Source organism: Hermetia illucens, chromosome 3 (assembly GCF_905115235.1).
Source record: "Hermetia illucens chromosome 3, iHerIll2.2.curated.20191125, whole genome shotgun sequence".
Lineage (NCBI taxonomy): Eukaryota > Metazoa > Arthropoda > Insecta > Diptera > Stratiomyidae > Hermetia > Hermetia illucens.
Window position 1 is genome coordinate 86,744,938 of NC_051851.1, and position 13,213 is coordinate 86,758,150.

General features: G+C 44.6%; 1 protein-coding gene across 2 annotated transcripts in view; it reads left to right on the forward strand.

Annotated features, from left to right (window-relative positions):
• The first annotated feature begins 8,783 nt into the window (after positions 1-8,783).
• LOC119651895 (GTP-binding protein 2) overlaps positions 8,784-13,213 on the forward strand; it is a 60,226-nt gene continuing 55,796 nt past the window's right edge. The window contains exon 1 of one of the 2 annotated variants that reach the window (XM_038055720.1): positions 8,784-9,082. The gene's annotated coding sequence lies outside the window, so the exon portion shown is untranslated. The remainder of the gene's footprint in view (positions 9,083-13,213) is intronic. The other variant, XM_038055717.1, reaches the window with a different exon arrangement.

Consider the following 13,213-nt stretch of genomic DNA (forward strand, 5'->3'; position numbering starts at 1 on the left):
AACTCTGTTTCTAGATTCAATGCGGTGGAACTACTCTGGGTACCCGGTCATTATGAAGTAAAAGGACATGAATGGATTTCTCCCATGCTCGAAACAGAACCAGAAATAAGAAAACTAACAATGGCTAGTTCTGCTATCAAAAACTAGGAACAAGCTTCCCATACTGGTGGGCAAAGTTGGCAAAGCAACAAACATACGGCAAAGTTTATCCTGTCGAAAAGCAGGAAAACTTGTAGAAGTACCAGCATTCTGGCTGGCCATAATTCACTAGCTGGGCATATGTTCAGAATAGGGATTCTTCAAGATCCGGTAATGCGGAAGCGGGATCCACGTAGCATTTACTATATAAGTTCCCCCCCTTTTGACGCATCACAGAGGATAGCATCGCATCCACTAACGGAGCGCCTGCGATAGACAAACGAATCAGGGATATTCCATTCGACGGAGGAATCGAGTACAACGGACTGCTAAGGTCTGATCGCTCAGAGGATTTGCCTCTCCTTTACCTCAAACACACACTCCTAGTACTCTCAGCTACGCCATTATTCCATTTGATTGGAAATGGCAGGAGATAGTCCCGAACGTTAATTCCGAATTATGGGGAACCAAATATATACTAAAGCCCACGGAATATCCCAATATAAAGGCATTTGACTTAATCCAAATAGAATTATATACTTCTGAAAAGCCACTGTACCTGCTTGCAGGTCTTTTTTGTTGGACTCTGAGAAGATCCAGCGGAAAAAACTGAATAGTTGACAAATCGCCATTATAAAAAAGGACTCTCTTTTCACGTCCAAATCTCACTGAAAAGTAGCAATAGTGTCTGAGTGAGTGTGTGTATATTTGGTAAGGGGAAGCATAGCCTTGCCGCACTCAAACTTTAGCAGATCATTCCACCACATTGCGATCATTGTATCGCAGAATTTCTATTAATGAACGTGATGTTACCCACTTAACTAAACTCATCAGGACCAAAAAGCTGATATCTGTGTTGAACTATCCCGTGGATCTCGCTTCCTCTTTTCAAAACGGACACATATCATTTTGTAGACCTCCTTTTCTGAACACGGACAGCTACTCAATTATTGAATGTCAGTAACAGTAAGGATGATACCAAGTCTTAGGGAAACGAGATGCATCAGTAGGCTGCTTATAGGGATCAGCTCTATGCTGCCCAGTTTCATGAACTTCATTTTATATCAGATGCAATGCCTAAAATACAAGTGCGGTTTCCAGGAGGGCGGTATTAAGAGTGGACTAAGTTCAGAAACTCCAAACCACGGTGGATATGCGCAATAATAGAAATGTTGGTTAACGACATTCGTTAAAACTGCAAAGCGCACTTAACTTTGTCAACTGCCACAGTTTGCCAAAATTGGCAAGTCTCAACCAAATCGGATTAAGAATTACCAGTATCTGGTGCTAAAGGACAAGGATACGCAATAATCCAGCCAAGGCTACCATCGTGCCATTCACTAGGAAGTGTAAACTTGAGAGCCGTTAGACTACATGGAACACACATTTTGGGAACATATGTTGGAAAGCTACAAAGGTTTTGATGACTTACAGCTCTATGGCAGGAAAAAAATGGGGATGTTCTTGAAAACACTTGAAATACACTACAATAGTAAGGCTAATGATTAGTAATCTGGCTAGATAGAACCTTACTTAGCGTAACTGCGGTAGTGTTACTCAAAGACTGGCTTGCGTGCGTATCACTGGACAAGAAGGACTTGTTAACGGTATCCGTGGAGAGTCCTTCTAGGATTGACTACTCTCCATTTTTACATTCAGATGGAAGAAGGCAATCTTCAGAAAACTTGGCCTTGCTTCTATACAATATTCCGAATTACTGTTGCCAAGGTATACCATGCGTATGAGGTTTCATTTCGACAAGAAATTTGAAATATGTTGATTTAACAGGGCAAACTGGGAGATCATTGCATCGACTTATGGCTTAAACCAGCAACTGATTACCTGGTACACAAACGAGTCCCTCACAACAGAGGCGCTGGGGACATTCGTCCAAGTGAAACGTATTTTGAACCAATGGGCAGGCTCAGTGGTGTATTCCAAGGGAAAAGATACGTCATAAATAGATGTACCTCCTTCAACCTCGAAAGAGAGCATTATTGCTATTTTAATCGACAACCAGGCGGCTATCAAGATGCTTGGGTCCAAACAGTTGAACTTTAATCTCTGGGTTCCAGGCCACATTAGGTGAGAAGACAAGAAGGCAGCGGACGAGCTGGTCAGGAAAGGACCAGGGATGCCGCTATACGGACCAGCACCCTTGTGCGGAACCGGAAAGTGGCTCATGGCGATTTCCTTAAAGAATGAAGACGAACAGTTATAGGATCTATCCTGGGTGAACCTACCAGGAATGGAGCAATCTACCATGCTTATGGAAGGATACATACCCATCTCCAGACACAAGTTTTACGCCTAGGTCCACCAATTCGATATCCCTGTCTGGCCGTTTGGAGTCATGGCCTATGCTCCATGGATTCCGCTTCCTCATTACAGAAGGGACACGTATCATTTCAAATAATTCCTATTCCTATTCTCCTCTTTTGCTAAAGCATCCGAGATTTCATTTCCCTTTACCAGATACCCAGAGTAGCTCCACCATATTAAATCTTAAGATAGAGTTCAAACGGTTTCTGCATTGCTGAACGGCTTAAGAGGTAATCAAAAGACTACTCAACGTCCTCAATGCAGCCTGGCTATACTGCGATGCGCCTGCCTTTCAACCGCTTATCAATCACTTAGCTTCCACCCTTAGGATCGCATATACTTCAGCTTGGAAAACCGTTGCCTATTGTCCCTAGGGGAAAACCCATTTCTCGTTTTTATTCGAAAGGTGGACTCCGGCTCCAGAGTCTTGATCTGTTTTCGAGCTATCGGTGTAGAAGACTTCCTTATATCCCGCCACGCATTCCTGTGGGATTTCCCAGTTCTCTCTACGTTGCAGGATAACGTCATATCTTCTACTAAACAGATGTATGGGGACCCGAGAATCGAAAGGCATTGTGACCCAGTAACTCTTCCAATGTTCTGTGCCCCCCACAGATCTGATCGAATTAGTCTATGATCTGCTCTCATTGCAGTGCTTTCAATAAATATGTCCAGAGGCTCCAATTTGAGTAATGCATTTGGAGCTGTGCCGCAGTTCTTTGCAGTGGGGCTAGTTTACTGTGAAAACCTTAACCCACCACATTACGGATGCACAAGCAAACATTGGCCTAATGATAGTAACGTATAACCACATTACCACATGAGGTTTAAGCCCCCATATCGAGGCAAAGGTCCGTCTGCACAGCCCATAAGAGGTGATAACCCGCTTAAATTTTACCTCTACATGTCTGTTCCAAAGAAGCTTTGTATCTAGAGTGAATCCCAGATATTTCACTCTTTCGGAGAGTTGAAGGGTTGTACCCTTCATTTCTGGGAGGCAAAGTCTAGCCAATTTTCCAACTGTCTATCAGATCAGCGGCACGTGGTATATTTCTAAACACCGTTCCAAGATCCCGATCAACAACAAGCACAGCCACGTCATCAGCATACGCTTGAGCGTATTTTAGGCAATTTTTGCAGTTCGTATAGTAGTGAGGAGGAGGAGCCGATGGAATTACAGCCGAATTGGTTAAATATGGAGGCGACGAGTTACACCAAGTGCTTCATCAACTTGTGCTCAAGGTATGGGACAGCGAATCAATGCCTGACGATTGGCAACGAGGCATTATCCGTCTCATACACAAAAAGGGAGATATCACACAGTGCAGCAATTATAGAGGTATCACGTTGCTGAGTACCATCTATAAGATATTCTCCGCTACCTTGCTAGGCCGGATAACCCCATACGCCTAGAACATCATTGGCCCATACCAAAGAGGCTTCACTCCAGGCAAATCAGCAACAGATCAGATTTTCTCTCTGCGGCAAGCGATGGAAAAACAGTTGGAATATGGACAACAGTTGCACCAATTCTTCATCGACTTTAAAGCCGCCTATGATAGCATAGCCAGGGTAAAACTGTACACGGCCATGAGAGAATTCGGTATCCCGAGGAAATGAATAAGACGGAATAGGCTGACCCTGACCAATGTACAAGGCCAGATAAAAGCAGCAGAATCACTCTCAAGACCATTCGACATCAACAACGGTCTACGACAAGGGGATGCCCTATCATACGTCCTCTTTAACCTGGCCCTCGAGAAAGTGATCGGTGATGCTGATGTAAATGCAAGAGGCACGATCCTCTTCAAGTCCACCCAACTACTGACCTATGCTGACGATATCGACATCATGGGAAGAACGACCCGAGACGTACAAACTGCCTTCATCCAGATCCAGGCGGCGCGAGATCTTGGGCTGCACATCAATGAAGGTAAGACAAAATATGTGGTGGCAACGTCAGCACCGAAGACGAATCAACCAACAACATCAAACCGCACTGGTCAAACACGAAGAAGAATAAGGATAGGAGAACACAACTTTGAGACCGTTGACAATTTCTCCTAGGGTCGAAAATCACAACCGATAACAGCTACGATGATGAAATCCGCGCACGGTTGTTATCAGCCAACAGAGCTTATATCAGCTTACAAAGACTGTTCCGCTCGAAATGTCTCATCATAGGATCAAAGCTCTTACTGTACAAGACTATGATCTTGCCAGTCCTCATGTATTCCTCGGAGACTTGGGTTCTTAAAAAGCAAAATTGCGAACTCTTGACCGCGTTCGAGAGAAGAATCCCCCGAAGAATTTTGGGCCCCCTACATGAGGATGGACGATTCCGTAACCTACATAACGACGAAATCTATGAGCGATACCATGACCGGTTGTGGATAAAATCCGGCTCAATGGGTCACTTAATCCGTATGGATGAGGATGATCCCACCCGGAAAGTCTATAAGGGCAATATCTATGGTAGAAAAAGAAGACGAGGCAGACCCTGCCTAAGATAGAGCGATGGCGTAGGTCAGGACGTCAGACAGCTTTTAGGGATATCGAATTGGTGGACCTCGGCGCAAAACCGGGATGTCTGGAGTTCCTTATTAAGGCAGGCCTAGACCGGATACCGGTTGTTGCGCCATTGATGATGATATCTTCAGAGGCAATCTTTCATTTTAAGACTTCGGCTAACAAACTACCTCCTCATTCAAATCATTTAATCTCTTCATGTTTGAAATTATGGCCCCCGCAATTTCCGAGGAATACATGAGAACTTGCAAGATCGTTGTCTTTTACAGTAAGACCTTTGACCCTTGGTGAGACATTTCGAACGGAGCAGTTTTTGTAAGCTGAAATAGGCTCTGTTGGCTGCCAACAACCATGCGGGGATTTCATCATCGTAGCTGTTACCGGTTGTGATTTTCGACCCTAGATAGGAGAAATTATCTCTCTCCAATCTTTATTCTTCTCGTTTGACCAGTGCTGTTTGATGTTGTTGGTTGGCTGGTTTTCGGTGCTGACGTTGCCTTCATTGATGTGCAGCCCAAGATCTCGCGCCGCCTGCTCGATCTGGATGAAGGCAGTTTGTACGTCTCGGGTCGTTCTTCCAATGATGTTGATATCGTCAGCATAGACCAGTAGTTGGGTGGACTTAAAGAGGATCGCACCTCTTGCATTTACCTCAGCATCACGGATCATTTTCTCGAGGGCCAGATTAAAGAGGAGGCATGATAGGGCATTTCCTTTGCTGATATCGAATGGTCTTGAGAGTAATCCTGCTGCTTTTATCTGGCCTCGCACATTGGTCAGGGTCAGCCTAGTCAGTCTTATCAATTTCGTCGAGCTACCGTATTTTCCCATGGCCGTGTACAGTTTTACCCTGGTTATGCTATCATAGGCGGCTTTAAAGTCGATGGAGAATTGGTACAACTGATATCCATATTCCAACAGTTTTTCCATCTCTTGTCGCAGAGAGAAAATCTAATCTGTTGCTGATTTGCCTGGAATGAAGCCTCTTTGGTATGGGCCAATGGTGTTCTGGGCGTATGGGGCTATCCGGCCTAGCAAGATAGCCGAGAATATCTTATAGATGGTACTCAGCAACGTAATGCCTCTATAATTTTTTATGTATGAGACAGATAATGCCTCGGTGCCAGTCGTTAGGCATTGATTCGCTGTCCCTCACCTTGAAACACTTGGATTAATTGGTCGCCTCCATATTTAACCAATTCGGCTGTAATTCCAGCGGCTCCTGGCGACGATTTTTAAGCCGATGAATTGCACGGACTGTTTCTTCTACACTTACAGTTGGCGGGACCTCCAACTCGCCGATGTTATGGTTGTTCAGTAGTTCATCAAAGTACTCAACCCATCGGTCCAATATGCCCATTCTGTCCGAAATCAGATTTCCCTAGTTGTCTGGGCAGGATGAACATCGAGGTGTGTAAGGCCTCATTCTGCTGACTTCCTGGTAAAACTTGCACGCCTGGTGCAGTTATTCCCTGTACTTTTCTAGTTCACAGACTTGTTGGTTCTCCCAGGCATTCTTTTTCCATCTGTGAAGTCGCTTTGTGAGTCTCTGCGCGTGCCCGCGTTCTTTGAGAATGCAACATTACTCGGTATACGGCATTTTTCCGTTCCGTTGCTAGCTTACATTCATCGTCAAACCAGCCGTTCCGACTCCTTTTGCGGCTGGGGCCAAGTATGTTTGTGGCCTTATCCATGATAACGTTCCTCAGGTGATTGTGAAGATCATTAGTTGATGCTTCATCTCCAGGTCCTCTGTTGACTGCAGTTATTGCGGCATCCATTTCCCTTTTATAGGTGTCGCGGAGGACTGTGTTGTTGATGGCTTCAGTGTTAACTCTCACCTGATTGTCAGAGGGGATTCTGGGTGGTGTTGTTATTCGAGCTCGGAGCACCATGCCAAGGAGATATTGGCCCCCCTATATGTTCTGACATTCATTAAGGCAGAGAGGTGGCGGCGTTCAATCATCACGTGGTCAATTTGGTTGAAAGTGGTTCCGTCTGGAGAGGCCCACGTATGTTTGTGGACCGCTTTCCGTGCGAACCAGGTACTTCCAGCAACCATTTTGTGTGACACTGCTAATTGAATAATCCGCAGTCCGTTATCATTTGTATTTTGATGTAAGCTATGGGAGCTAACGTATCGGCTTTGTCCCTCCTTGCCTGTTAAAATCCACAAGTATGATTTTGATATCATATCTTGGGTTCGTTCTAGAAGGTATCCTTCTCCAACTCTACAGTCTCCTCTGTAGGGGCGTGAACGTTAATGATGCTTATATTTCTAAATTGGCCTCGCAAATGCAGCGTGCATAGCCGTTCACTTATGTTTTCAAAGCCGATAACAGCAGGTTTCATTTTTCGGCTGACTAAGAAAGCTACTCCGAGCACATGGTTTACTGGATGACCGCTATAATATATGGTGTAGCGACTCTTCTCCAGGAAACCGGTTCCTGTCCAACGCATCTCCTGTAACGCTGTTACATCACCCCTATTTTGGGACAGAGTATCGGCTAGCTGCTTATCAGCTTCATCTCTGTACAGGGTGCGCACGTTCCATGAGGAAATGCGCAAATCGTTATTCCTTTGTCGTGGTATTATCTGCCCAGTCCGAGGTTTCTGTTGTGGCTTCGTAACTTCGGTTTTCCGTGTTGGGTTGTTGGCCCTACCCAACCCGCAACCTGGAGGACTAGTTGATGCAATTTGTCCCGTTTTTAGTCGCGGAAGACTCGCCTTCATCCTTTTCCGTCTGCAGCTTTACGTTCAAAAAGAGCTCCCATCGGTCACCAAGTGGAGGTGTAGATAGGGTTTGGTAGTGGAGCCGTTAGTGTTGGTTCAGCAGGCGTTTCCCAAGTTTTATGCTCCATCGTGGGTACCATCAACTAATTGTAAGTTTCCTACCCCAGCTGCCGACATACAGCCCTAGCCCATTTGGCTACCTACTCCATATTTTACTGAGCCTTGGATGTTACGAATCTCCACCTGAGTATTCGCTTCTGAGCCAAAAGTATTGTATTTAGTCTCATCGGAAAATAGAACACTTTTCCAAAATTCCCATGGCTTGTTTATATACTGTTTAGCGAAATTTACTCTTTTAATTCTGTTTGCTTTGTTCATGTAAGGTTTCCTCCTTGCAGCAGCACCTTTTCCATTTCTCTATTAATTTCTCTTACAATCCAACGTTCTTCTCCCTCATCGAATATGCATGGACGTCCTGGCCTATTCTTTCTTTCGGCAGATTTGGTTTTCTTATCTTATTTCTTCTTGAAAGATACCGTTATTTTGCAAGAAACTGCTCTTGGCCCGAATACTTTTTTCACAATAATTTCATGCAGAAAATGATAAAATTAATTTTTATATTACCGTTGGAAGTTAAACGTTAATTAATTTTAAAGTAGAATGTTCTTTATAATGTCGTTATTGAATTAAAAAGGATTTATTTACTTATTCCCTTATTTAGGAGTTCATATTTACAAATAAAAGTGAAGTAAGCTACTTGCCCGAATACTTTTTTGAGTGACTGTATATTTCCAATTATGGTATAAATGTATTGACTTTTTTCATCTTCTGTTTTTATGCGGCAAGGTTTAGCTAGGAATTATCCTTCCGGTAGTTTAAATTTTATATTGGCAGTGAAGGTGTTAATATTACGTTCTCAATGTTTGCAAATTTGGGATTGTGCCTAGCCCAATATAATTACCCACAAGATGCCGCCACAAGAGTCTCAGCACATACACGCTCCGGTGTGATCCCTGGCTATGTCGTAATCCGTTCTCTGCATGAAATGTCGACACAAACGTCAAACGCCCAATAAGCTTCCTCCTCGCAGTTCCCAGCTCGTTACCTCACACAACAAAATTTGTTTATTCTGTCAAAATCGCTTCGCTCGGACGTTCGTGGGTTTCGGTGTCGCTCGCACCAAAAGTGTTGCAGTAATGGCAAAGTGAAGTGTTCAAATCATTGCGAAAAGTGGTGAAAATTAGTGTCAAGACCCCAGCAACGGCGGCACATGAGGATCTAAGGAAATTGGCGAACTCAGAGTGACGAAAACAAGTTCGAGTGCGAAGCCAGTTTGCAAAACAAAAGTGAGTCAATTGCGGTAAGCGTTTTTGTTTCGTTTGCTTCCCTTTTTCTTGTTGCTTGGGTTGGCTTCTGTCGTCGCTCGTACATGGTGGGCGCCTTGCCATTATCTCGGTTTCTATTTTTATCATCTTTTTCGCTTTTATTTGTAAATAAATGGACGCAAGTGAACGGCATCGCTTAGGGCCTGCCGAGTTCACCTTTTAGGAGGCATGACCGCAAATTCCGCACGAGTAGGAATGGGCCCCGATTTTCCGATCCGGGGCTTTGTCCTCTTCTTTGTACCTTTCACGCGCGCAATTCGGTGGAGCCCCAGATATCCACAGACGTTACTTCGTAACCCACCAACCAATGATTGAGTAACATCCAAGCCGCGACCGAGCATCGCACGCTCTAAAAATAATAACAAAGCAGAAGTTCGGACGCAAAACTAGCAAAAGTTAATGCTCGGCACAGCTGACCAATGTCGAGCAATCAGCATAATCGGGCTCGTTGCCAACTCGCTGAGGAAAACGGAAAGCTTGTAAACAAAGGAGACAACAAACATCAAATCACAACAAACATTGCCAAGAAGCAGCCTCCTTAGCTCCCTGGGACCCCCATCTGCACTGCCTGGCAAAATCAATACTTTCCTTTCGAGAGATGCATCGGGCACCCATGACCTTCTGTTGCTCGCACACAAGGTCGAGCGGGGGATTGTCCACTGCAAAAGCTTCCCACATCTCCCAAGCATCAAACGTTATTTGTTTATAAATAAAAATGGGCAACACACTCGAGATAAGAGAAAAGTGCCACCACTGCTGACTGGCACGTCACACCAGCTCCAAAAAGTGGACATTCGAACGGGCGATAAGAGGCTCCGACTCAGCCAGGTTGGAGCTACGTGGAATCAACGAACGCTTGACGTGCGTCGAGTGCGTAATCAATAGACCCGAGCAGACGAGCGACCGATGAGCGCCAAACTTGGAGTCGATCCAAAAAAGGCAATTGCTAGCCACGATGATGACAGAATGGAGCAAATTAAATAATAAAAGAAAATCCTTCAATGCAGGACTCCTTCGATGAGCAAAGAAAAACTTACTCCATTTCTTGGCTTTGTTGCTAACGCGTAAATGGTGTAAGTGATACGGAAGTGTGAGTTTCTTGATGCCAATCCACCAACTCCTCAATAATATCTCACAACTTCTAATTGCTCGAACAATTTTGCGGTTTTCAAATACTTGAGGCAAATTAAAAGGAAATTATGGACGCTTCCATGTTTCAAATTCGTTATTCGGGACATAGTCATTCGGACCTACTCGCAAAGCTGCTCAACGGAAAGTATAGCATTGGACGGGGCTGAGATAACTTGCAATTTTATAATCGAATTTCTAGCTCATGATTTTAATTGCTTGATAACAAAACAATCTACTAAGAGTCGCCGCTGCTTGCACAGGGAATCTTCATTAACAGGTACCGGTGGAGGCAGATCTGGTTCGATTATCTGAATAACAACTGTTACAGTTTCAGGGTATGCAGTCAATTTACAACGAAAGGGGATTCCCTTTGCGTTGTTATGGGGGAGTCTGCTTTACGAGGTCGAAACAATCGAAATAGTTTTTCTCGTGTCAATCGATTCCTAATATACTTGAAAATATACCCACAAAGTTACAGAGGAAAAGCAGATAAATGTCAGGTTGTTACGGTGCGATCATCTCGGATATCCTCATTTCAGATGTGATCTAAACGGGTGACGCCGCTAGTCCAACGTAGCATCTTCGTCTCCATTACCGCAAGACGCCGTTCATTGTCTTTTATAGTCGGCCAACACTCAGAACCATAAGAGCGGTAAATTTTAGATTTGAGACGTTCGTTGATACGTCGATCACAAAGAACACCAGTTGTGGAACGCCACTTCATCCAGATTGCGTTAATGCCTGAAACAATTTCATAACGCAGTTCTTCATTGGCTGACAGCGTTGACCCGAGGTATTTAAATCGCTCAGTTCTGGGCAGATCACTGCCGCTGACAGTGATTATGCCTGTTTCATAGGGATCAGTCGTCAAAAATTCAGTTTTGTTTAAATTCAGTCTGAGACCGTGTTGCCTGAGGCGTTCATTCCACTTTTTGCTATCAGATGTTAGGAAAACATCATCTGCATAAAGCAGTGTGTAAGGCGCTTCCTTGATGAACACCAACAAAACAGTTTTGATACACCCGCCATACTTCGAACTTTACTTTTCGGATCGTGGCAGAGCAATTGAACCCAGCGCACGAGTTCTTCTGGCATGAAGTGTTGTCGTAAGCATACCAGATGAGTTGATGTGGTACACGGTCACAGGCTTTCCCTAGATCCATAAAGGCAATGTAAAGAGTGTAATGATAAGAATGGGATAGGAGATCCAGTCGATCATCCTGAGGGGCCGATAACGACCTAGAGGGCAGAGCTATCCCAAAAAGCTAAACAAATTGGCAACATTGACCGTGAAGGTCTGCCCACAAAGATTGAAGCTCTATCAAAGTGCTCGGTCGACACGTTCTTGCACGCCTCTGTGCTAGCCAGGCTCGGGAATGTGGGGGGGTCCTTTGAGCGCTTTGATCCCTCACGCTTCATTACTAAAAACAACGTGCCTTTTTCCGATGCGTGGGTCCGCACCGGATTTTAAATTCGACTCTAAGTAGGATTTCGCGACGGCCTATCGATGAAAACCAGAACGCGAGCTAAATTGGAAAATAAAAAAAAAAACCGGCTCGACCGCGCGCGTGGAGCCGTAAGTCTCCGGACCCGAGTGCCGCGATCAAGGAGGGGAAGATCCACGACGGATCACCGTCTCGATTGCCGTCTCTTCCGCCTCAGATCTTGTACGAGGCGCGGCCTGTGAGGTTCCCGCCCTTTATCGACATCCTCCGGCCAGCGGGAATTCCGCCACTTTACTTCTGCAGCTAAATATTAATTTCGTTTAGTTGATATTTCAATTATCTCAATTGTTTTTCTCCTTTTTGCTTTAAATCACGGTGCATTGATTATTGGTTAATGATTGAACGTTTTGTCAGCGATTTGAACTTTTTCACGGAATCTTCGTTTAGAAATCACTTGTGTTAGAGTTTAGCACGATATCGTGTTAGTTTTCTTGATTAAATTCCTCTCTTTACTTTTCTCCGTCCTCACTCTCACAACGCCAAATCCCAAAACTACTTTCTTCAAAATCCAATTCCGTTCCTCTTTTCTTTTCTCCGTCTTCACTCCTTTGCCGCCAAAACTCTTCTTCCAAAATCCAATTCCGTTCCTCTTTTCTTTTCTCCGTCTTCACTCCTTTGCCGCCAAAACTCTTCTTCCAAAATCCAATTCCGTTCCTCTTTTCTTTTCTCCGTCTTCACTCCTTTGCCGCCAAAACTCTTCTTCTTTTCTCCAACCTCTCCAAATCTTTCCTCTTCTTGTTGCTCCTTCAACTTGTCCACCTCCTCCAACGCCAAATCCCTAAACTCCCAGTTTCCCTCACCAAGCAACACTCTCCTCGTTCTCTCTTCGTGCACCGCTTCTATTCCCGCTACATAGCCTTTCTCACTCGCTAGGCAATGTTGCGGCAACATGCGCATGCGCCTGCGGATGCGGCAAATCATTCGCCTCTTGTCAAGATCAATTCGCTCGAATGCATTCAATAATGTGCAATCTGCGGCGAACATTAAGGCAATTGCACACTATTAAATGCATTGTTTAAGCAAATTAATTAAGAAAGAGCCGAATGAAATTCCGCTCCCGTCGCGCAGCCGCGGTCACTACAAGGGGGCGATGCTTCTCACGGTGTTTCTCCATGAGTAATCGCGCAGCGTGTATTGCGTCAGTAGTTCCGCAGTTCTTGTCAAATCCGGCTTGGTTCACGGTTTTTTCAACGATTTCGCGAATACGGTTGTCAAGAATGCGTTCAAAAATCTTCATGATATGGGAAAGTAACCAGATCGAACGGTAATTTGAACATTCTGCTGGATTACCTTTCTTTTTCCATATTGGAAATGTCGGCAATGATTGTGGAAGTGGAGGATGAGCAAATTCTTCAGTTGAAATCCGCTCGAAGTATTCTCGCCATCTATCCCTTGCGGCTCGACGGTTGGTAAGCAAAGTACTGTTCTTGCCATTAACGCAACAGAAGTGTTCGATATCCTGTGTGCGTT